Raw genomic sequence first — 22,023 nt, 5'->3', positions numbered from 1 at the left:
TGGAAGCAGACAGTAATCCCATTTTGTGGATACTCATATTATTTTTTGTGCATAAAAAACAGTATTGCGTCTTATAAATGGCCTCACTTGTGTATTTGAAGAGTTAAATACAAAACAGACGTTCAGAGGGAACACCATGATGGCCTTTAAACAGCTCACAGAGGGGACAGGGAATCCGTTCTCAGGCCTCCTTCTGTTTTTTATTTCTTTCTCATCGCCTTTGGGCTGTGTGTGCAGTGGAGTATCTACAGCAGGCATTCAGAATATGTTGATGCAGCGGCCCACATACAGAGACTTTCCGGGCTTTATTGTAAATCACTGTGAAATAAACCAAGGCGACGGCTCAGGAACAACAGGCCTACTCACCCTTCACTTGAGTGCCAGATTATTGTGCGACACTTCCTCCTGTTTCTGCAGTCTGTCTTCTGCAGCAACACAAATTCCAACTTTTTTTGTTTTTGCTTTTTCCTCCATACATGAGATTGAGGACAGCAAACACCAGCTATGTTTTCCCCACAGCTTTAAACGACGGGTGGAATTGGTTTTGTACGCTGTCTTTGCAAAAAAGCCTCAGATATGTTTCACATACCGCACATTTTACTTGACCTGCTTTCACAAATGAAAATAATAAAAACTGCGATGAAATACAGAGTGAGCTCATTATAATTATGTAACTGTGTGATTATAAAAATTATAACCATGTAAAAGCTTGTTTATGCAAATCCTCCCAAAAGCAGATGACCACTAAAAATGAAGCTATGAGTAAGTATTTCTTAATTAATTGCTTTGGGACTTCCACACTAATCCCCCCATCAAGCTATTACTTCATGTCAATCATGTAAAAACGTGCCTTGGATGAACAATAAGCCACCATTGTTATGTTGTGAATTTTAACCTTTATCATAAATAACCTAATCTCCAGGGATGCCAGAGGACCCAAATTCATCTGTCTATATATTGCCCATATTTGCCAGTTGCTGTGCCAGTTCACTACTTCTAAATTCAGTCCATCCATCTTTAGTGGAAATAATTTATGTTCATAGTTCACTACCCAAACATTCAATATGAAGTTCTGAGCTCCGACATGCAGTAGTTCTCATTAATTCATCAACTTATGGGTCATGATGTCATTCATTAATTAGCGTGTCAAGGATGTCATTGCGCTGTATCGTCTTTAATTCTCTTCTTTTCTCTTTGCTCACATAAACTGTATGTTGTACGGCCATAGACCCAGAAAAAGCTGCTTTCATTGCAGGCACATGGAGACATAGAGTTTGCTCTTACACTAAAAAGCAGTATATGAAGGTTATGTTTGTAATCAGGATCACTTTGACAGCACAATGAGGTTAATGTTCCTCTTAATAACCCTTGAAGGGATTATTAAGACATCAGCAGGGTTTCCCTCAGCGCATTATTAGCCTGGCAGGCTGCCAGGTCAGGCATAAAGAGTTTGAAGTCTGGTGTTTTTTGTTATTGTTGTTTATTGCCAAAAATCCATAACCTCTGCCTGTCTACAAGCTAACGCCTTCATCAAATAAAGGGACGAGTCACGTATAAAGATAAAGCTAGCTATCATAGATGTTAGTACGTCGTAAAAGCAACCCTCTGTGCATGACGTTATATACACAGAAGGTTGGCGTTCAGTGAGACTGATGTGAGCGCATATATCCTGAACAAAGAATAATATATGGCGTGTCCATTTCCATCTCACACACGCTCGCTCGGTGTGCGTTCAGGCAAGCTTTTTGTTCTGCGTCTTTGCCAGACTCTTGGTCAGTGAGCCACACCACCAGCCAATCACAGACAGCTCTTTTTCATCCAATCAGACAACTAGACAACCAATCATAACTAGCAAATCAAAATGTTGCGCTAAGTGGCAGACATTACTAAACAAAACAGTAAAACAGACGAAAACTTAAAAATAAAGGAATTTTTTTTACCTTAAGAATGTAGAAACGTATAGTACTTGCAAATTAGCTTTTTTTTAAGCAACACAAAACAACAATTCAAGAACATCTTTATTTATTAAGTGCTTCAAGCACTCATCTTCAGATATGGAATTTACCTTGACGAAAAATGATACACCTTGTTAGTGTACTGAAGTTACAAACCTAGCTTTTACAAGTCAAAAATGCCTGGATTTTCTCAAATGATCAACACCCACCAATTTACCACAGCTATTTACCAATTATAGCTCAAAGTGCTATTGAAAGATGGCAGTGATACTGCTGGTTCTGGTTTATCCTCTACTTCTGGACCTCTGTTGTTCTGTCTTTCTAACTTTTCCTAGCTGGAAGACTCCGGCTCTAACTGGCAACTTGTTATTGTGCGCTTGTGCTGAACTAGTTTTCTGAATTAGTTTTCTAATGAACCATTCAACTATAGTATATTGCAATGTATTTGTATAGTACACAAAACAACCACAGCCCATCTCTTCATTTCTTATTTATTTTACGACAAAGGTTTTAACAATTCAAATTGCAGAAAGGTCTACTCCCTGTCGAAAGAGTGATCCCATAATCTGTTGGTTCCTCTGTGACGTCTAAGAGGTAATTAGGAAAATGTTTAAAACAATCCTCAGCTGATAATAATCAAAGGTTGGATTCTGCCAGGCTCAGGTTTTGTGACGCTCACATCTATCACACTCTGCTCTTTAATTAGGCCTGAAAGTCACAGCAGAACCACATCCACTTGTTGCCGAGTTTGGCTTTCATCTCGCAGAAAGAGAAGCATTGCAATCTCGGGTTTTTGTTCCAACTAACTAGTTGTGTTGCGGTTGCCCATGACAAGAACAGCAAAAAGACACTTTAAAGCTTGGAATGTTTCATTCCTGAGACTTTTCATGTTCCGCCTCGGCCCACAAGGTTTCAGAAAGCCTCAGAGATCTGGCTGCAGGGTGTGCATGTATCACTCTAATTCATCTTTTGATTGGCATCAGTGGACTGGAGTATAATCACAGCAGAACCCTGCAGTTCCTCCCTCTGTCAAAGTTACGGTTTTCATCAGCGAGCTTGAAGAGTGTTAGCTTCAAAAAAGAGAAATTGATGAAGTCGAGGGAGGAAATAAAAATACAGACAGTGATGAAGATGTTTTCTGTTTTACCTACAACTAAACATTACCTCTCCCAATGTGGCAGCAACAACCCCTCCAAAGATAGCAATATTTAATTTGGAAAATTCATATTTCAAATGCAAAGACGGCCAGTCTTATTTCACTGAAGTGCCAATTAGCCTCCCAAAGATCGGTGAGAGCTCCAGATCTTCCGCTGTGTGAATTATGGCAGCGGGTCATTAGGACTGGAAACCAGAGGTGGAAATCAAACCAAAAAGGAAAGTGTTAGTAGAATAATGAGGTGGCCTTCTTTTCACGTATTTGTAGCTGTTAACGACACTAGAAAATATTGAAATCACAGCCTTTCAAGTCATTAATCGAGTTATGTCACATCTGTTTTAACATCCTTAGGGCTTTCTGTTACATTCCTCCTAGGCTTTTGATAAATTTTAATATTACTTTCTTAGACTAAAGAAAAAAATAACTGTTTTTTTTTAGCAAATAAAAAACAATAGCTAGATAGATAAGCACTGAAAAAAAAGAAAGTCATAAAGTGATAGTACACTTACACTCACCAACATCTTGTCATTCTTGTTCTTTGTCCTTCTGCTGCCATTAAAGTATTCACCTGCCAGATGCTTCCTGTTTATGTTTGCTGTGTTTTTATGTAGAGCCGTTTCCTTCTGCTCTTCACTTTGTAAGGGCTGTAAATCCAACAACATATACTTGTCAATTAAATCAACTTTCTTTCATTTTCACCAAAAATATGCAGGTTATTGTTAGAATACTGTTGTGCTTTACTGTAGAGCAGTGGCAAATTATAGCATCAACATGGAAGAGTGGCTGGGAAATAGTCCAGTAGACTCGGTTCGATTGGGGATCAAAATTCTAACATTTGTTACATTTTCATCCGCTGCGGTTTGCTTTCACACTGCACTGTGTCAAACGAAGCAAACCATTTGAATAACCTGGTTACCCCCTTTGTCTGAGGTGGATCAAGAACCGTTAAAGGAAACGACACAAAGACAACGAGCTTCTCTTTTGTCTTTGTTAAAAGACAACGAGGCATTTCTCCCGCTAGCGGTGGTTGTATTTACCCCGAATGCCCTACGCTGTAATCCACTTCCTGCTTTAGGAGCGGTCTCCAGTCCTCTCGCCGTTTGCATATGGATTTAAACTGCACCAGAGTTCACTTCAATAAAACCCAATTTTACGTTTTTAGATGGAGCAGAGTTTGCTTTTTTGGTTCGAATCACAGTTCGATTGTTCGTTCACACCTCCCCAAACAAACCGGATTTAATAGACAAATGAACTAGATTAAAGCGGACTAAACAGGGCTGGTTTGAATGCTCCCATAGTTAGTACAGTCACTTAATTAAACTCAAGATGTCTGTATTGAGAGAGCAATCGTACTTAACAATAATAATGGCAGCAGAAGAGGAGTTGAGTGGAAGCATGTATTAAGCGCATAAAAACAAACTTGTTCAAACTTATTTCTATGTGATTGTTCTCACACTCTGCCAAATATTTCAAGCGTGGCATATAGTGTATAGAGGTGTGAGCAGTCAGCCTCCTGGCACTGCTTCCAGCTTCTGTTTTGTTCTCTTCTGCCCCTCTGCCACCCCGTCCTCCCCCGTGGACTCCCAGGTCAGAGACCCTCTCCTTAGTTCCTGACATGTGGAAGACATGCTCAGGGTCTGAGATGAGCTCATGACTTCATGAAACGTTGGGGAGAATGGCTATGTAGCCTTGGTGCCTAACTCAAACTTCTATCGTCTTGGCTTTAAAAATATGGATGAATTATCTACACCAGAGTTGTAGAACAAATTAAAACTGAATTAATGGTTGAATTACCCTGTCAACATCACAACACGTTCTGCAGAGGTCTGGTAATTACATTTTCATTTGATTTAGGGTTATTGAACCAGGCAAACATTGAAAACATTCAGAAACCCCTGCTACTTTATGGCAGTGATAAGTAACGACAGTGATTTGAATTGAGCTGATGTCCAATGATCTTTGTTGGGCTACACACATCTGATGGTGACCACAATATTAAATAAATGACCTATAACCCAGAAATGAGGGTTATAGGTCAAACAGACCTTTCTTGTTTGTAAAAGTTTCAAACTGACCTGCGTGTCCGTCATTATTCAGTGTGTTTGTTCCCGCTTAATTTTTATTCACAGCAACAATCAGGGAAGTATTCACTCACTAAGTATTTTTCAACGAGTTCTAATATCTCGGCCCATTGTTTTTTTGCTAACCATCAGCTCTCTTTCATCTGCTAATTTAATCTGTGACACAGACTCCTTGTATTTGTTAGCTTCAAAAGTCACACATTTACTTCTTCCCCACTCCTTCTTCCACCAAAATGTGTTTAGGTCAACATTTTCTTTTTATATGTGGAAGCTGTGAGCATGAACACAATCGCCTCACTAAGAGACATTTTTGCTGCACTGCATTTCCCAGCTCCTTAAAGAGGCAGTATTGTGTGTGTTCCAGGCACATTGTGCCATTTTATGTCACAATCAAGTAATTATGTTAACTTCATAGCTATAAATAACAAATATGTCTTAAAAGATATTTGACTTAGCAATTTAACGCCTCGAAATTGGGCCTCTGTTTCTTTAAAAGCTCTTGCTCTTAAAAAAAACTCCACCTTCAGAAAGTCACCACAACATGGCTCCTCTATCAACCCTTTAGCAACGTTTTTACCAACGTTTCACTGAGCAGTAGCTCCTATGATGGGCTCAGCTGATGAACAGTTCCACCAGGTGTTTGCTAATTGCTGCTGGCTAGTCTGAAGGAACTGGGAGGGTGAGTAGTGGGGCAGGGGTTAGGGTTATGTTTTTGATGACATTATAGCGTGACGTAAAGCTCAAAAAAGTCCATTTTACAAACACTGTCTTTTGTAGTCGGAATTGGGAAATTCCAACTTCGCAGTCAGACAAATCAATTAGTGCATGTTTGAAAGCAACTACCCCCTCCTGGAACCATAAAAAAAAAAGAAATTCTCACTAAAGCTTTGAGATAAATTTCAGTAGCTCTAGATTGAACTTCATCCTCAAAAATCCTCCAGACAAATAGGCCTGAAGCATTAAGTAGTAGCGTTCCAGCAGAAAGCTAAATTTCATTTTGTATTCTGTCTTTGGGGGCAGATCGAGTTTCAACTACAAATGGAACGCACCATAATTTTAAAGATCTAAACTACAGTAGTTCTTGTTCCTCGACCATTTTTTCCATCTAAAACGTCAGGTTGAAGATGTCAACAATTATCAACAATTGTCATACCGGGACAATCTGAGTTTTAAGCACAATATCTTTGCTGTTATTTTGGCTACTGAGAAAACATAACTGAGGTTTTAAGCTGGACCTTTTTCAGCTCATCTCTGCTGTATCTCATACTCATTAACAAAAACATTATCTTTTAGTTTTGATGGTTAGGACATTAGTCATAAATTAATATTCTTGTGTTTGAAAGCAAAGCTTAAGGATTTATTTTGTTTAAAGTGAGGGAATAAGAATCAACATCAGGTCCCCACAAAGCTGGTAAAGTGTGTGTGTTTGTCACAGCTGAGCCAAATACACACACATGCACCCCCCCCACACACGCGCGCGCACACCCCTACACACACACACACACACACACACACACACAAGAGGTCCTCATGACATGAGTGTGTAAACGGATTGACGTTCCTAAGACTGTGTGAAAACCAGAACACACACACACCCACACACCGTCATTAAGCTCTCCTTAATAGAAAATTGTTGCAGCTATTTTTTGCACAAAATGATCCAAATTCATCCCTGCAAAATACAGTATAATCTTTCTTTCACCTACAAATTGAGCACATTTTTGGAAATTAATTAGAGAATTACCACTGTAGACGGCTGGGATTGGATTAAGACATCAGTAGCCGATGGATTGTGTTTGAACCATCACACAAAAAGATTTCTTTCAGTTTTTCTGACTATTCTCATAAAGCATCTTTAAAAACACCTGTTTCTCCAGTGAGAGTCCTGGCTGTGAATCTTACCTTTCAGTGACTCCGCTCATGCCCCTCATGCCCTCATTGTGATGTAAATCCGTGGCACTTTAAAGCGCACTCTTACCAGGGCCACATATTACCGGGGAGCGGGCAGCTCACGGTTGGACTGCATAGAGAGTGGGAATGTGTGGAACTGCTGCAGGAAAACAGATTTCTTTTTTTTTTTCTTCTTTGGCTTTAGTCAAAAGCTGGATAACGGAGGAAGGCATTACTCATTCCTGCTGACTGTGAGTTAGACGTACTGCTGTTCCAGCTTGGAGAAACGTACGATCCATCATAGACGGGATGGCAAATAATTTTTGCTTAACTGAAAAGTTTTTTTTTAGAACTTTCTTCAGCAAATCATGCCACTGTAGGCTGCAGAATGTTGTGTTCAGATGCATCTTTGTTATTATTATACACAAATCAGGCATAATATTATGACCACTAAGAAGTGATCTGAATCTGCTACGTAACTGAGGAGAGTTCAGACGCTGACCCGTCTGACAGCAAAAGCAACATTGAGTACTCACATTTTCTTTGCCTTTCACAATAATTACATTGTTGCATTTTTAATTGGGGAAGAAAAGGACATTTTGGCCTTATGGGCATTCAACTTTGGGATTTTAGCCCTTGGTGCAAAAAAAAAAAAAGAAATCGGACACCACCGACTTAGAGGATCTGTAATTTCTTGGTATCTGGTACCTCTGCATATCTTCAGTGGTGTAATGGAAGTTTATCCCTGGATGTGTCATTGCTGGTTTGACTGCAAAAGGGGGACAAACACACAAGACTGGTGGTCATAATGTTATGCAGGATCATTTCATGTATCTTTGTGTTCAGGAATCATGGTAGAATCTGGTAAACTCCCTGTATTTTTCATGATGGGTTTTATTGGCCGTGTTGGTTAAAATGAGCATTTTAATCAAGGAGGCGCTCCACTCTTTTCACCCACTGCGCCTGGTGAGTCTCACTCCATCACCAACATGGAGCTTTGTCAGACTGTTTTAACTGGGTAAGCAAGCATCTTTTGTTACTTGTAGCCTAAAAACAGTCCATACCTTCATCCAACCGGGCATTCGTCATTTGAATTCGGGAAGCAACAGGACCAAACAGAAGGAAGGAAAAAAATATAGTTATCTTCTCCTTTGGTTACATTTTGCGATGCGGATTCTCCAGCTGCGCGTCTCTTTAATTGCTCTTCCCTGCGGAGCTTCAAGCATGCCCGGCTGAACAGTCTCTCTACGCTTGTGCCAGAAAAGCCATTGACTTTGTTAAGTGTTGTCAAAATGCTTCTGCTGTTACCATAGAAGCTTTTGCTTTTGTAAACACTTTCAGGTAAAGTGGTCTTATCTGCTGTTTCCCATAAAGGAAACACTTTGCTGCCTGGCCATTGACTGATTATTCCAGAGTGTGATATCCAGGCTGTGTCCCAGACCATGGATTCAGTCTGGTCAGAAGGGAGTCGAATCCCATTTCCATTGCACAGTGTAGGCCAGTGGTCTCAAAATGCAGCCCTCAAGGGCTTTAGATACTTGTCTGCTATGTCACACCTGGCTCTTTTATTAGCTCATTAGCAGAGCTCGGTAGAGCTTGACTGTTTGCTGGTGAGGCAGTTTTGCTATCTGATCAATTGTGTAGGACAAGGGACACATCTAAAAGTTGCAGGACTCTGGATCTTGAGGAATGCAGTTTGAGATCACTGGTGTAAGCAGTGTAAGAAAATACGGCCAAACCCCATCAGTGTTTAATGCTGTTGAAATTGGTGTTTTCTTATATTTCAATTTTATTCCTGAAATCTGCTGCAGCCTTTCCCCCAAATTTAGGAGTCACAGTCCAAAATGTTTGCCTAGATTTTCCAGGATTTCTACATTTCCTCTTTTATCCTTGGAATTTCTTCACTTTTCCGTCTTCTTCCTTCTTGATGTTTTTAAGAGTTGGGATCATTATCTGTATTACTTCTGCCAATTTGAGTTTGTCCAAAACCACAGTGGCTAGTCGTGTACTTTCTATCGATTTGGTTCACCCTACAGCAGGGGTGGGGAATCCCAGTCCTCGAGGGCCGGTGTCCTGCAACTCTTAGATGTCTCCCTGGTCCAACACACTTGAATCCAACAGCTGAATCACCTCCTATGTGGAGTCAAGTTCTCCAGAGTCCTGCTAATGACCTCATTATTTGACTCAGGTGTGTTGAAGTAGGGATACATCTAAAAGTTGCAGGAGACCGGCCCTCGAGGCCTGGAGTTGCCCACCCCTGCCCTACGGGATCTTTGGCATGTCATTCTCCACCACCATTGATGGTGTCACCAATGTGGCATTAGGACCTCTAGACCATACAACACACCAATGTTTCTTTACATTATTCTAGCCCAGGGGTGTCCAAACTTTTTGCAAATAGGGCCAGATTTGATAAAGTGAAGATGCCCGGGGCCAATAATTTGTTCGGACATTTTTTAACTACAAAAGTTTCATGCAAATACACACTGTTATAAAACAATTTTCATTGTCACAATTATCTTTATTTTTCAAATGACAAAATAACCAAATATAAGCCACTCAGGCAGATGAGAACAACTCTAAAAACCCAAATTCTGCCTTTCATTCATATCTGGAGAGTCAGATAACATTAAACAAACTGTATGAAATACCTTAAATTTACATGAGTTTAAAAATATCTTTGCCTCAAGAACATTTTAAACAGGAGTTATAAGTAATGCAAAGTTGTCTGTTATTAAATCTTAAAACAAGTGAATTTTGCTCGTCATTTACAATATCTTTCAGAAAGTAATAGTTTGTGTCACATCTACAGGTTCATAACATCAACAGTAATAACCAAATCTTACTCAAGAGTTTAATAAAAATAAGTGCCATAAATCCAGGTGCATAAATGTTCGATTGGCTTTTCACTGCTGATAGTGACAGACGTTACCGTTCAAAATACTCAATTTCATGTCCTCAACTCTCCGTGCCACACTGTTACGTGCCAGGCAAACATTCGCAAATTCTTGCTTCTTCTCAGGGCAAAATATTCTCCACCATTTTCATAACACAGTCTTTGATAAATGTACCTTCAGTAAAAGGTTTGCCATGTTTAGCTATTAACATGGCCACTTTGTAGCTTGCTTTGGTGGTATTTTCTTTTGACTCCGGCCTGCGTGAAGAATCGCTGTTGTCATGCCAGTGCAGCTTGGAGCTGCTTCACTTTTTCAGCACTGTCACTCCCTGTTAGCTTGTTGTATGTGTTAGCATGTTTACTCTGGTAGTGTCTCTTTACGTTGAAATCCTTAAAACAAGGCAACCGTCTCATTACAAATTAGACAAGCACAATTGCCTTGATTTTCAGTGAAGAAGTATTGTAATTCCCATCTCTCTTGAAAGCGGCGGCCCTCACTGTAAACTTGTTTTCTTTGCAGTGGCCATGGCAGAAATGAGCGGAGAGGAGTTCGCTGCACGAAGGCAGACTGATAGTATTAAAGTGGTGCTGCCACCATTTGGTGAAAGGAGGAATTACAGTTTCAAGTTTTATGATTTATTTATTCTGTTTGACATTGCAGGCAGGCTATAAATAATACATTATAAGACCGAAGCTGCGGGCCGTATGAAATCTGACCGCGGGCCGTGATTGGCCCTCGGGCCGGACTTTGGACATGCCTGTTCTAGCCCCTCATGGTACTCTGTATCACTCTGTGTACACATGAGTAAAGTATGTAAAAAAAAAAAAAAAGTGCACAACTTTCAAAATATAGTAAAGTAAAGCCTGTATGCCTTTTTTATTGCTTGATTTCCTGTGTTTTTAGCCCATCAGTGATGGCGGAGAATTTGATTGGAAACCTCCATCAGGTTAGGGTAGATTAGATGTAACCATAATGATCCTCATAGGGAATTAAGTTTGTTCCAGCAGCAGATAAACATATAAATAACAGTCCAAGTGCATGCAGTGTGCACTTGGACTGTGCACACTGCAGTGGACGGTAGACACAGTCCACTTATTGCTGCAGACTGAAGCAGATGGACAGCCATTTAGCTAACCCTTAAGCCGATGTAAATAAGAACGAGTGGCTTGATGTGTGCAAGTGCAAAGACTTATTGCTAGCTGCTAGCATTAGCTGCACAGAGTAAATACACCATTTACATTTTGTTTTGTTCCACTTTTATTCTCTAATGGACTTAATTAGCTTTTCCTTAAAAGAACATAATACCCAATAGGGACAAATTTGGTTTAAATGTATAAAGTGTTTACTGCACAGTTGGGCATTTATCATATCGCAATAAATTTATTATAAGAATTGTTTGTTTACTATTGTCACAATAAATTCCAATTAATGATGTTTAAAATCCCTTAAAATTGTCCGCATTGTTGGCTTTACCGTTTTATTTTCACTGTTTATTCAATAAAAGTATGAATACATGTCATGGAATTTGAAAATATGATTAAATACAGTTACCGTGTGCTGCTTAGTGACACAAATCACACTTCTTTATGTTACTGTAGAGCTAAAGAACCGTATTACATATATGTTTTTCAAGAGCAGGATTTGTGTTTGTGGGATCGGTGTGTCATATCATTCAGTCACAGCAAAACAGTTACCTAAAAAAGAGGTAATAAATAGCAGCTATCATCACTTTTCTCCTTATCATAATAAATATTTTGATAAAACTTGAAGTGCATATCATTCACCCTGTAGGTCCAAGTAGGTGATATTACAGGGGATGTAATTAGCTTAAAACTAACATAAAGTGAGCCACTATTTAGGGTGTAAAGAGGAAATATAATTTTAATCAAGATTTCATTTGTTGTTCTAGGACAGAATCAACCCTCATAAATATCAAGTGAGATTTACATCCTATTAGTAAAGTGGCAGTGTTCGCTTTGCGATGCAGAGCCAAGACATGATTTTTAGTGTTTCAGGCGATGAAAAACTAATTTACTTGTGACGTCGCTGGGCTTGGTTCCACACATTTAAAAACATTGAAAAAGATTATGGCAGTGCAATCCAAATTCTGTTATTACTGGATATGAGTTCAGTCTGAGTAATTGCTTTACAAATTGAAAATCAAAACAATTGAGGAACTGAGCCAAACCAAAACATATTTGGTTTTGCCTTGTGGGGGGAGAAGAGCGGAAATGACGGACGACACATTAATATTTAGTCAGTGTGAGATCATATTAAACATACAGTAGGTTAACAGCTTGGGGAAACACGGTAGATGTAAATTTACTTATTACAATAAGAGCATTGCATTGCAAAAACATAGTGCAGATATCATGAATACACTTAAAATAAGACAAATGTCTTACAAGCAACTTTTAAGCAAAATATAGGAGCTTCTGTAATTAAATAATTACTTAGTACTTATAAGTACAATAATCTGTCCAAGTAACAAGACTTTTTCCCCTTGTAAGTTAAAGCATCTTGTTCCATGGACAGATTAATTCATTTATATCGAGAACTTTTCCATCAATATTAAAGGGGCAGTATCATGTAAAATTATCTTTTTTGATCTTTGTATCATGTTATGTTATTTGCTTGTCAAAAACATACCTGGACTGTTGTTTTGAATTCTTTCATTCTCTCCTTTGACTCCCCCAATCATCTCCTCCAGACTAGTCAGCAGTGATGGAGAAAGTACTCAAACAATGTACTTAAGAAAAAGTACAAATACACAGACAAATACAGTACAGACCAAAAGTTTGGACACAACTGTGTGTCCAAACTTTTGGTCTGTACTCAGTTCAGACCAAAAGTTTGGACACACCTTCTCATTGAATTCAATGACAACTACTGTAAAATGTAGTGGAGTAAAAGTAGAAAGTATCCATGATTAAATCTACTTAAGTAAAGTACAGATACATGAAAATTGTACTTAAGTACAGTAAGGAAGTACTTGTACTTCGTTACTTCCCACCACTGCTAGTCAGTGGAAATTAACAAACACCTGGTGGAACTGTGAATCAGCTGATCTCATTATAGGAGCTACTTCTCAGTGCAGTGCTGATTAAAAACGTTGTTAAAGGGTTAATAGAGGAACCATGTTGTGATGACTTCCTGAAGTTATCAGGAGTTTCAGAATGAGCAGAAGCTTCTTAAATAGACAGTGACCCAATTTCAAAGTGTTAAATTACAAAGTCAAAATTCTTTTAAGTCATATTATATATATATATTTATATATATATATATATATATATATATATATATATATATATATATATATATATATATATATATATATATATCATATAGATTTTTATTTAACAACTGAAGGTAACAGTTACTTGATTGTACCTGGAAAACACATAATACTGCCCCTTAAAGAAATTGCCATAAACAAGCTCCTATGTTGTCCTGAAAAGTTGCTTGTAAGTTAGTTTTGTCTGATTTCAAGTCTATTCCAGATATTTGAACTAGAAACTAGAAACCAAAAACTCTTGGTAAGACGTCGTGTTTCTGCAGTGTGAGCAGATGCTTTCGTATCATCCAGCTTCTCAATTTCTGCCTGCAGCTCTTCAGCCAACCTGGTTACCAGCAATAATCTCAAACTGTGCACTCAGTGACATGAAAGTTGTTTATAGGTTGTGGAGGAATAGAGATGAGGTTATAAAAAAAAACGTATCCTCACAACCGACTGTCACAATATACAGATGGCTTCTGTGTCAGGGAGATGTAGCAGATTAAATGAGCGCTGATGTTTGTTACATGGTGACACATTTTCCCAGTGCAGCACGGCAGGGCCTCTCGCCAGAACACACTGAAAGTGCAGTTGGTCAGGTTGTCAGTCAAAACTAAAAACAGACAAATGAAAATATTCCACTCTTCGTGTCATGTTGTTCACATCCCACCCGGATTGGCATCCACAGCTCAGCTTACGAAGGAAATAAATATGCAGTGTTTGTTCCCTGACGCGCCGGCAGCAGTTATGAGTTTGTGATCAGATTTTAAACTGGGAAATCTGAATGAAAACCGATCTAAGAGTTAGATGTCGGAAAGAGAAAACAAAATCAAATCAAATCAAAGTTTATTTGTAGAGCAACTTTAAGTAACAAGGCATTTCAAGATGCTTTACATCATAAAAACACAAAAATACAAAGACATCAGACTGATGAATATGTTTCAAAAGAAGCTCTTAACAGGCAGGTTTTTAGTCTAGATGTAAAGACACTCCGCGTTTCAGCTGCTTTGCAGTTTTCTGGAAGTTTGTTCCAGATTTGTGGTGCATAGAATCTGAATGCTGAATGCTATGTTTGGTTTTGATGCCCAATAAACATCTAGCTGGTTCAGAACAGGGTCCTGCATGGTGGTCCAGTTGGCCATTTTCAAGGGTTAAGTTACTTTATCAGACAAAGTCATAAAGAAACTGGGTGATTGATCGATTACTGAAATAATCGACAACTAATTAAGCAACCGATTAATCATTACTTGGACTATACAGACTTAAAAAAAGAGGCCATCTGCTGAAAGAACAACACAGTCAGAGCAGCAATTAAGCTAAAACTGTACAAAAAAAGTAAACATTTTGCATTTGAGATAAACAAATGTAAAGTGTTTTCTTCTCTGAGCTTGTTCTACCCAGAACTCCTCAAGTGGTATAGGTTTAGTTTCACCTGGTTCAAATTTCATTTAAAAAAAAAAATCTCTTTATTAATTACGTTATGCTGTCTAATTATTGATCGGTTGATCGAAAAATAATCAACAGATTATCCTGCCTACGCTGTATTGACGTTAAGTCGGTCAGAAAAAGCAGAGCTTTTCCCGTTTTGATGTTAAGTATTTCTTAGCTGCAGATACATCCTTTACTATAAATGATGAAAGGTTCACGAAGGAATGCTGTAATTGCATTTTACACAATAAAATGTTCATTTTCCTTTTTTGAAAAAAGGAATTGAATTATTTGTTCACTTGCATCTTTGAATGTATTTCTAATATTTTATATTAAAAAGGCTAATGTGGTTAAGTGAAAATTTTGCAGAATGTGCCAATTTTTAAAAATCCAATTAATTGATTAATTGTCACATCAAGGGATTGATTAATTGATGACTAAAATAATCGTTAGTTGCAGCCCTACTTTACTTTAACGAGACATTTCTTTGTGTTGTAACTTATGCTGGAAACAGTGATCAATAACAAACAAGCTTATTTATACTTTTCATCCTCCAAGTATATTTTTTTGCATTCAAAATCCTCCAGTGTTGTTCTGAGCTTTGGTTGTTCGTCACAAAAGGAGTAAGAAACAAGCAGCCAAAAATGTTTTGGTTGGTTTTTTTTGTTTATTTGTTTGTTTGTACGCAGTCATAAAATCCTTCTGGCCTGAGATTTGATTTGTGAAAAAGCTTATTAAGACTGTTCCTGGAAGAGCAGTGGAAAGTGAAAACTCAATCTGAGGGCCTGAGCAAATACACACACACACACACGCACGCCCACAGACACACACACTCAGCGAAGCTCAATGGGGTGAATAAACATAAAGATCCATTAAAAGCATGGGTGTGCCAAAGTCACAAACAGCTCGCCACTTGTTGAATCGGAGAAAGGGGCGTTTCCCTTCCTGGACTGTTTGTTTTCCACGCTTGTCTTCCATCGTGACGGGGTCAGAGTCCCTCCATTGCGCGTTTTTAATTTGATCCTCTGTGGTAAATGTGCATACTAAAGGGAGCGAGGGGGAACGCACTCAGCCAGAAAACAAAAAAACCCAACAAAAACAAATACTCCGGTCAGAGTGGATGAAAGGCGGGGACGCTACGAGTTGCGTTTGTGTTACAAACAGACAGATTCCCTGGAGGACGGCCGGTAACAGAGGAAGTGTGAAGCATACTGCTCGGAGTGTGAAGACCGGGGAATTCGTTCAGAACTTGAACTTGTTTCGGCGCCAGACTTGTATTATTTTGGATCTGAAATGGCAGCATGTGGATAGAGGATGGACCTTAAATTTGAATTATTTAGCTTTAAACGCCACATGAAGCTATTGAAATGTTATTTAAATGGCTTATTAGTCAACATTTGCAGGCAGTGTATAGAAAAGGTGCAAATGTTGCCTATACTTGGAAAATATGCCAGAAAGGGGATATTTTCGTTGATGAATGTTTCTTATTGACAACATGATTTAAAATGAATAGGAAAACAGTAGGGGTGAGGGATATGGACTTCAAGTTGTATCACAATATTTGGCAATACTGTTGTGATAACGATAAATGTGACAATAACAAATATTTTTAGGTAACTTTATGACTGTGACTATGTGGCACAACAATTATAGCCCCACAGACACAAATACCTGGAATGTTTTTCAAAGGCATTCCTCTGAAAAACATTCCTACTTGTAATGTGATCACAGACTGGTATCACTAACCTGCCCATGGTAACCGTATTTTCAATCTTATTGGTAACTATTCATGCTTTCATTGAACAAACAGTGTAGAAAACAGCAAAATCCTGATAAATTACACAGTTTTAGAGGAGTTTTAAACGTCATTCATTGGAATTTTATGTGACAAATAAATCAAAACTCTTATAAGAAACGTATCACAATAAATGATAAATAAATACGATTAATACCTCCCTCAGCAAACAGTTCGACTAACAGTGTTACTGTCGGCCGGCTTTGGGTTTATTGTAGTCATAGAACCCATATAGCATATCATTTACATAATAATAATTTATTGCAATCTGAGCACTTCTTTGTGATATTTACATCCCACTAATAAAACCTGATATGTTGTGACTTCTTATGTATTTCCTTGTTTGTCACACTTAAATGTCTCAGATCATCAAACTAATTTAAATCCGTCTCTTTTACTCAGCCACCCTGAAGGGTTTCGAGCAAGAATTGTTTCATTAAGGTCACGCAACAACATCTGATTTGGGTTCGGACTTTAACTAGGGCAAAAATCTTCCTTTGCATAATTTTGCTCGACCTTCAGTTTAATTTCGGTCAGTGAACAGCAGATCAGCCCCTATGTGTTTTATGTGGGACTAATACTGAGATTTCTATGATTTGGTGTGACACCAAATCATAGAACAAATGAAAAAGGACTCTGTCAAGGATGGTGGTGGATCTGTGCTGCGGGGGGCTCAGAAAGCAACATTCAAAAGTGGTTCTTTCAGTCTGATTGTATATTTCAACATGGAAATAATTCAGCAAACAAACATTCAACCACCAGACCTAAAGTCGATAGTAAACTTGTGGGGTGAGATGAAGAGAGGCACCTGTCGACACGTCTCATGTTGATTGTTTCTGTTTTCCGAGGAAGGGCTGCACTGAAACGAAAGTCGTCGTGCTTCTGTAGAAGATTGATTCTGATTGTGATTGCTTGGTCATGTCTCCTCTTGCATGAATTACTGCATGTTTTTCACCAAATAATATCCAAATTACACTCCTCCTTCTGGGTGTTTAACTTTTTTTTGAGAGAGAGAGAGAGTGTATTTATGTTGCTGGAGTTTTTGGAATTTGTAAGGTGTCCAAATGTTTCTCAGTAGCGGGAGCGTGAACAAAGATTGCTTTTTGTTTTGAGATTTCTGATCCAATTTGGCAGAACATTCCCTCCGAATAAAGCAGATCGTTTGCTTTTAACCTCGTAGTAACAGAGCTTCCCCACATTTGTACACGAGAGAGCCGAGCCTGCAGCCTGCCAGCAGCTGCACAGGACTGGTCATTTTAATTCAAGTGTGGATTTTGGCCAGTAGATAGTCTGTGGTAAAGCTGACTAATGGGTGATAAAATGCTCTGCCTTCTGTGATGTGGTGTCACTGTGCAGGACCTTTCTGATTTACAGTCAAGCATCTAAATATAGACTCTCTGGCCTCGGAGGCAACGTTATCTGTTGACTTTTGGAGTGAGAGTTTGTTGCTTGAATTCCCGTCAAATCTGTTTTCCAAGTTCAGGGTTTGCACATCTTTTAGCTCTAATGTAGGGTCTACATCTGGAGAGAACTATTTCCATGTTTTGCTAAAGTTGCTTTTCAGCTTTCGTGCAACCTTTACAGCCGCAGTGGGGATGTTCCATCACCGGCTCAGACGTTTAAAAGCCTGCACCTTGACTCCTCTGTGCAACCCGTGTTTATGACTCAACAGTGTGCATTTATTCAGGGACATCCATGAGCGTCTCTGCAGAAGTCGCAGTTTCTTTTGTCTGCGCTGTGTAATGAAAGGGAAGCAAACGCTGACGGCATACAGTGACTTGTGAAAGTATGGTGTTTAGAAATAGTTTTTATTTTTTGTTATTTTTTTAAATGGAGAGGATCTGGAAACAAACAAACTCTAAAGGGAAAATGAATTTTAAAAATCATCTTATCTTTCTCTCTTTCATCTTCCTGGCACTTAGAAGATCAAATTTGTCAGCCAGTGAGAGAAAATAAGTATTTTTATATAATTGTACATTTGAAGGACTAACCCTCTTTTGAGATTTTTCTGCCACCCACAGAACCACGTGGCTAACACGGTGGAAGGCCTTTCAGGTTTCTAACATTTCTTCGTTTTACCAGATACTGACATCTTGGCATTGTAGCTTTCTCTGTGAAGTCTGCTGTGGGTCAAGGGTTCAGATCTCTGCCAAAGCCTCTCTGCTTGATCTCTACATTAGTGACTTTCTTCCAGGGATTCTTGTTGCCTGTTGGCCTGGTTGCTTCCTCCTGATTGCCCTTACCAGTGAAGGGTTTGTGTTAGCTTTGTGATGGACCGACTGCCTGTCCAGGGCGTACATCACCTGCTGGGACAGGATTCAGACTGTTAACGGGTGTAGAGAACACAAAGACGGATGCTCCATATCATCAGGGCTGCCTCGTTTGACAGCTGAACAATGTCGGCAGGAAAAGCAGAAGGAAACGTTCACAAAGTCGCCGGCGTTTACTGCCACTGTTCTGCACTCAGCTCGACGCGCGACAGCCGCGATTCAATTGCCAAAACTTAATGCGATGCAGATCTCAATTAAATATGTTATTTCTGCGCCTGCAGTCGACAATTTTGGCTTGAAAGGCCATTAAGTTTTCAAAGAAAAGTGGGAGTGTGATGCTAATGTATCCAGGCTGAATGAAAAGTGCCACATTTTATTGTGTTTTCGTCCATCTTGTGTCAGAAGCAACATTAGGCAGACTTCCTAAGACTACAAGTGAGGGCGTGAAATTACCTCCTCCAGTCGGACGATTCCAGCTAATATCCATCCAAATATTGAAACCTGGACGTTTTCGGTTGAGGCGGAATATCCGCCGTTTGATAAATTAGCCTGTGCCATGTTTTATTAGAGCTGCTACTCCCTCATTTCTCTAAATTCAACTCAATTACTGCCTCGTCTTACTTTTGGTGCGAACTTGTCACTTAAGTAGTTTATTGCCGCCGCTGTGACTGCAGGAGAAAACTGCAGCTCTGGCTCTGCCGATCACTCATTTACATGCTCCTTAATGGGTTTTGCAAGTTCCAGGTCTCTGGGGGCAAAAAAAGAGAAAAAGGAACACATGCCATATGCTGAGCTGAGTGTCTGCTTTTGAAAACTGCATGAGGCTGACTGAGCAAGTTCATGAGAAAACGGTTTATGTGCAAGAATTGATGTTGGTACGCTGTTTTGTGCAAACCAATTGCGTTGATGTGTTGGTTTAAACCAATATAGTGCAGCAGATAATTAAATATTTCAGTGAAAGAACCTAAATGGGTGCCACACGTTTTGTTTAAACTACTCATTTTTCAGAAAGCAAGTATTTTTGTTTCTATCTCTTTTTTTAACTTGAATTGACCTCCTGTTTGTCTGAGGCCAGCTCCTCTTAGCCGCACCAACTATTCTGTGCCCACCACCAGCAGCAACCACAGCCAATTTCACTGCACACATACTGTATATTCTGTATTTAAAAAAAAAAAAGTCCACCAAAAGGGAAGCACAAGATCAAGAAAATCTATGTGATTTCTACGGCTCATGATACGCAGCAAACACCACCAGTTCATCTAACTGGCGATTTTAGCTCAAAAAATAAATTGTCCATGACAACCACAGTCGCCATAGAATAGAATAGAATAGAATTCAACTTTATTGTCATTGCACTGTCACAAGTACAAGCCATCTAGAACAATCGAAAACTTATTAGTAAATATGATTTCTGTGGTTCCAATTGTGTATGATTTGACACTAGAAGGAGTCAGCTGTGATAAATATTGGCAAATTTTGTGCAAAAATACACTTTACTGGACGACCATCTTGAGTTTGTCAGTGGCTAATGTTTTTTTGTTGTTTTTTTGTCCTCCCCCAAAAAGTAAGTCCCTGGAAGCATCTGTTCCTTCATAGGTGCCACACTTCTTACTAAAAGATAAAAGAAAACAAAATGATGAGAATAAAGTCATTAAATTACAAAAATAAAGTCAAACTAATATGTGAATAAAGTCATAATATTTAGAGAAGAAAGTAGTAGACTATATTCTTCTAATTTTTATTTTTTATTTTTCTCAGCATAGCCATAATACCACATCGTAGGCATGCACGCTAGCATCGCTATCGGCCGATATTAGTCATTTTTTTAATATATCGGTATCAGCCCGAAAGATTAAACTGGACAGAAATCAATAACTGAACTTTATTTTATTATCCTCTCATACAACAATAACACATGGACTATCCTCACACACACACACACATCACGGACTGTTTTCTTCACACACACATACAACCTGTAAATTTTATCTGCCATTATTTATCTTGTATTATATTATATACATATATAATCCATTCCCTAACATTCTTGTATATTCTGTATATTCTGTATAATCTGTGCATATAGCTCCCATATTTATATTTATACACAATATCTATGTTTATCTCTTTGCTATAACCATACATATTACATATTACAGTAATATGGACTATGTAACCATATTACATAGTCCATAGTATGTATGGACTATGTATGTATGTCCATACATACATAGTATGTATGGACATACTATGTATGTCCATACATACATATCTCGTAGAGCACTTCTGGATAGATGCAAACTACATCTCGTTGCTTGTACTTGTGACAGTGCAATGACAATAAAGTTGAATTCTATTCTATTCTATTATTTCCATCTTGTTGCCGTCTGTGTCAGTCGCTGCAAAGAGGAGAGAGCGTTAAGGGGGCGGGGGGAAGCAGTGCTTGTCCTCATTTGACAGTTAACTTCCAACATCTGCACATCTTACACCTTTCCCAGCTCTCACCTCTTGATCACCCGGGTTTTGATGTCTGGGTCAGGCCGGGTTTCAAGACTTGGCAATCAAAGCCTTTTGCTTTTACATTTCATGAATCTTTCAGCACCTTCTGCGTCGCGTTTTGTTGTGCACGAGAGAACCGGCTCCCCGTCTTTGTTGCGACGTCTAATCTTCTTTGTCTACGAATGAATTCAAGAATCGGATCAAAAGCTTGGAAACGCCTTGTGGTTCCTTTTCCCCCGTTTGTCATGGTGCAACCGGGAAGTGTATCTGATGTGGATTATGTGATAGAGCACAAAGGAATATACAGTACAGACCAAATGTCTGGACACACTTTCTCATTGAATTCAATGAGAAGGTGTGTCCAAACTTTTGGTCTGAACTGAGTACAGACCAAAAGTTTGGACACACAGTTGTGTCCAAACGTTTGGACACACAGTTGTGTCCAAACGTTTGGTCTGTACTGTACATGGTCAGGTTTTTCTAAAGGAAAATAAAAAAAAAGTGGCATGTTCTTTACTGCACTCCCCTTAAATAAAATCCAGTTTAGCAGCTCGTTTTTAGAAGTCACTTTCTTAATAAGAACACCTGTCTGTACAAATCCATCTGTACTGGGAAGGCCTCATAGGTTGTTAGAGCACATTAGTGAACTAACAGCATCATGAACACCAGCAGAAAACTGTGGAGGCGTTTAAATCTGGCTTCTGCTATGAAATATGTCGCATTCTCTAAATTTGTCCTTTACAGATGACAATGGAAAGAATTTATTGTTGTACCACTT

The 22,023-nt window shown here is 38.9% G+C and overlaps 1 protein-coding gene across 1 annotated transcript in view; it reads left to right on the top strand.

Annotated features, from left to right (window-relative positions):
* Positions 1-22,023, top strand: part of kcng2 (potassium voltage-gated channel, subfamily G, member 2) — a 44,385-nt gene that overhangs the window by 16,096 nt on the left and 6,266 nt on the right. The window lies entirely within an intron of this gene.

Source organism: Xiphophorus hellerii, chromosome 13 (genome assembly GCF_003331165.1).
Source record: "Xiphophorus hellerii strain 12219 chromosome 13, Xiphophorus_hellerii-4.1, whole genome shotgun sequence".
NCBI lineage: Eukaryota > Metazoa > Chordata > Actinopteri > Cyprinodontiformes > Poeciliidae > Xiphophorus > Xiphophorus hellerii.
The sequence above is the reverse complement of the archived record's forward strand: the minus strand, read 5'-3'. Positions and strand labels throughout refer to the sequence as shown.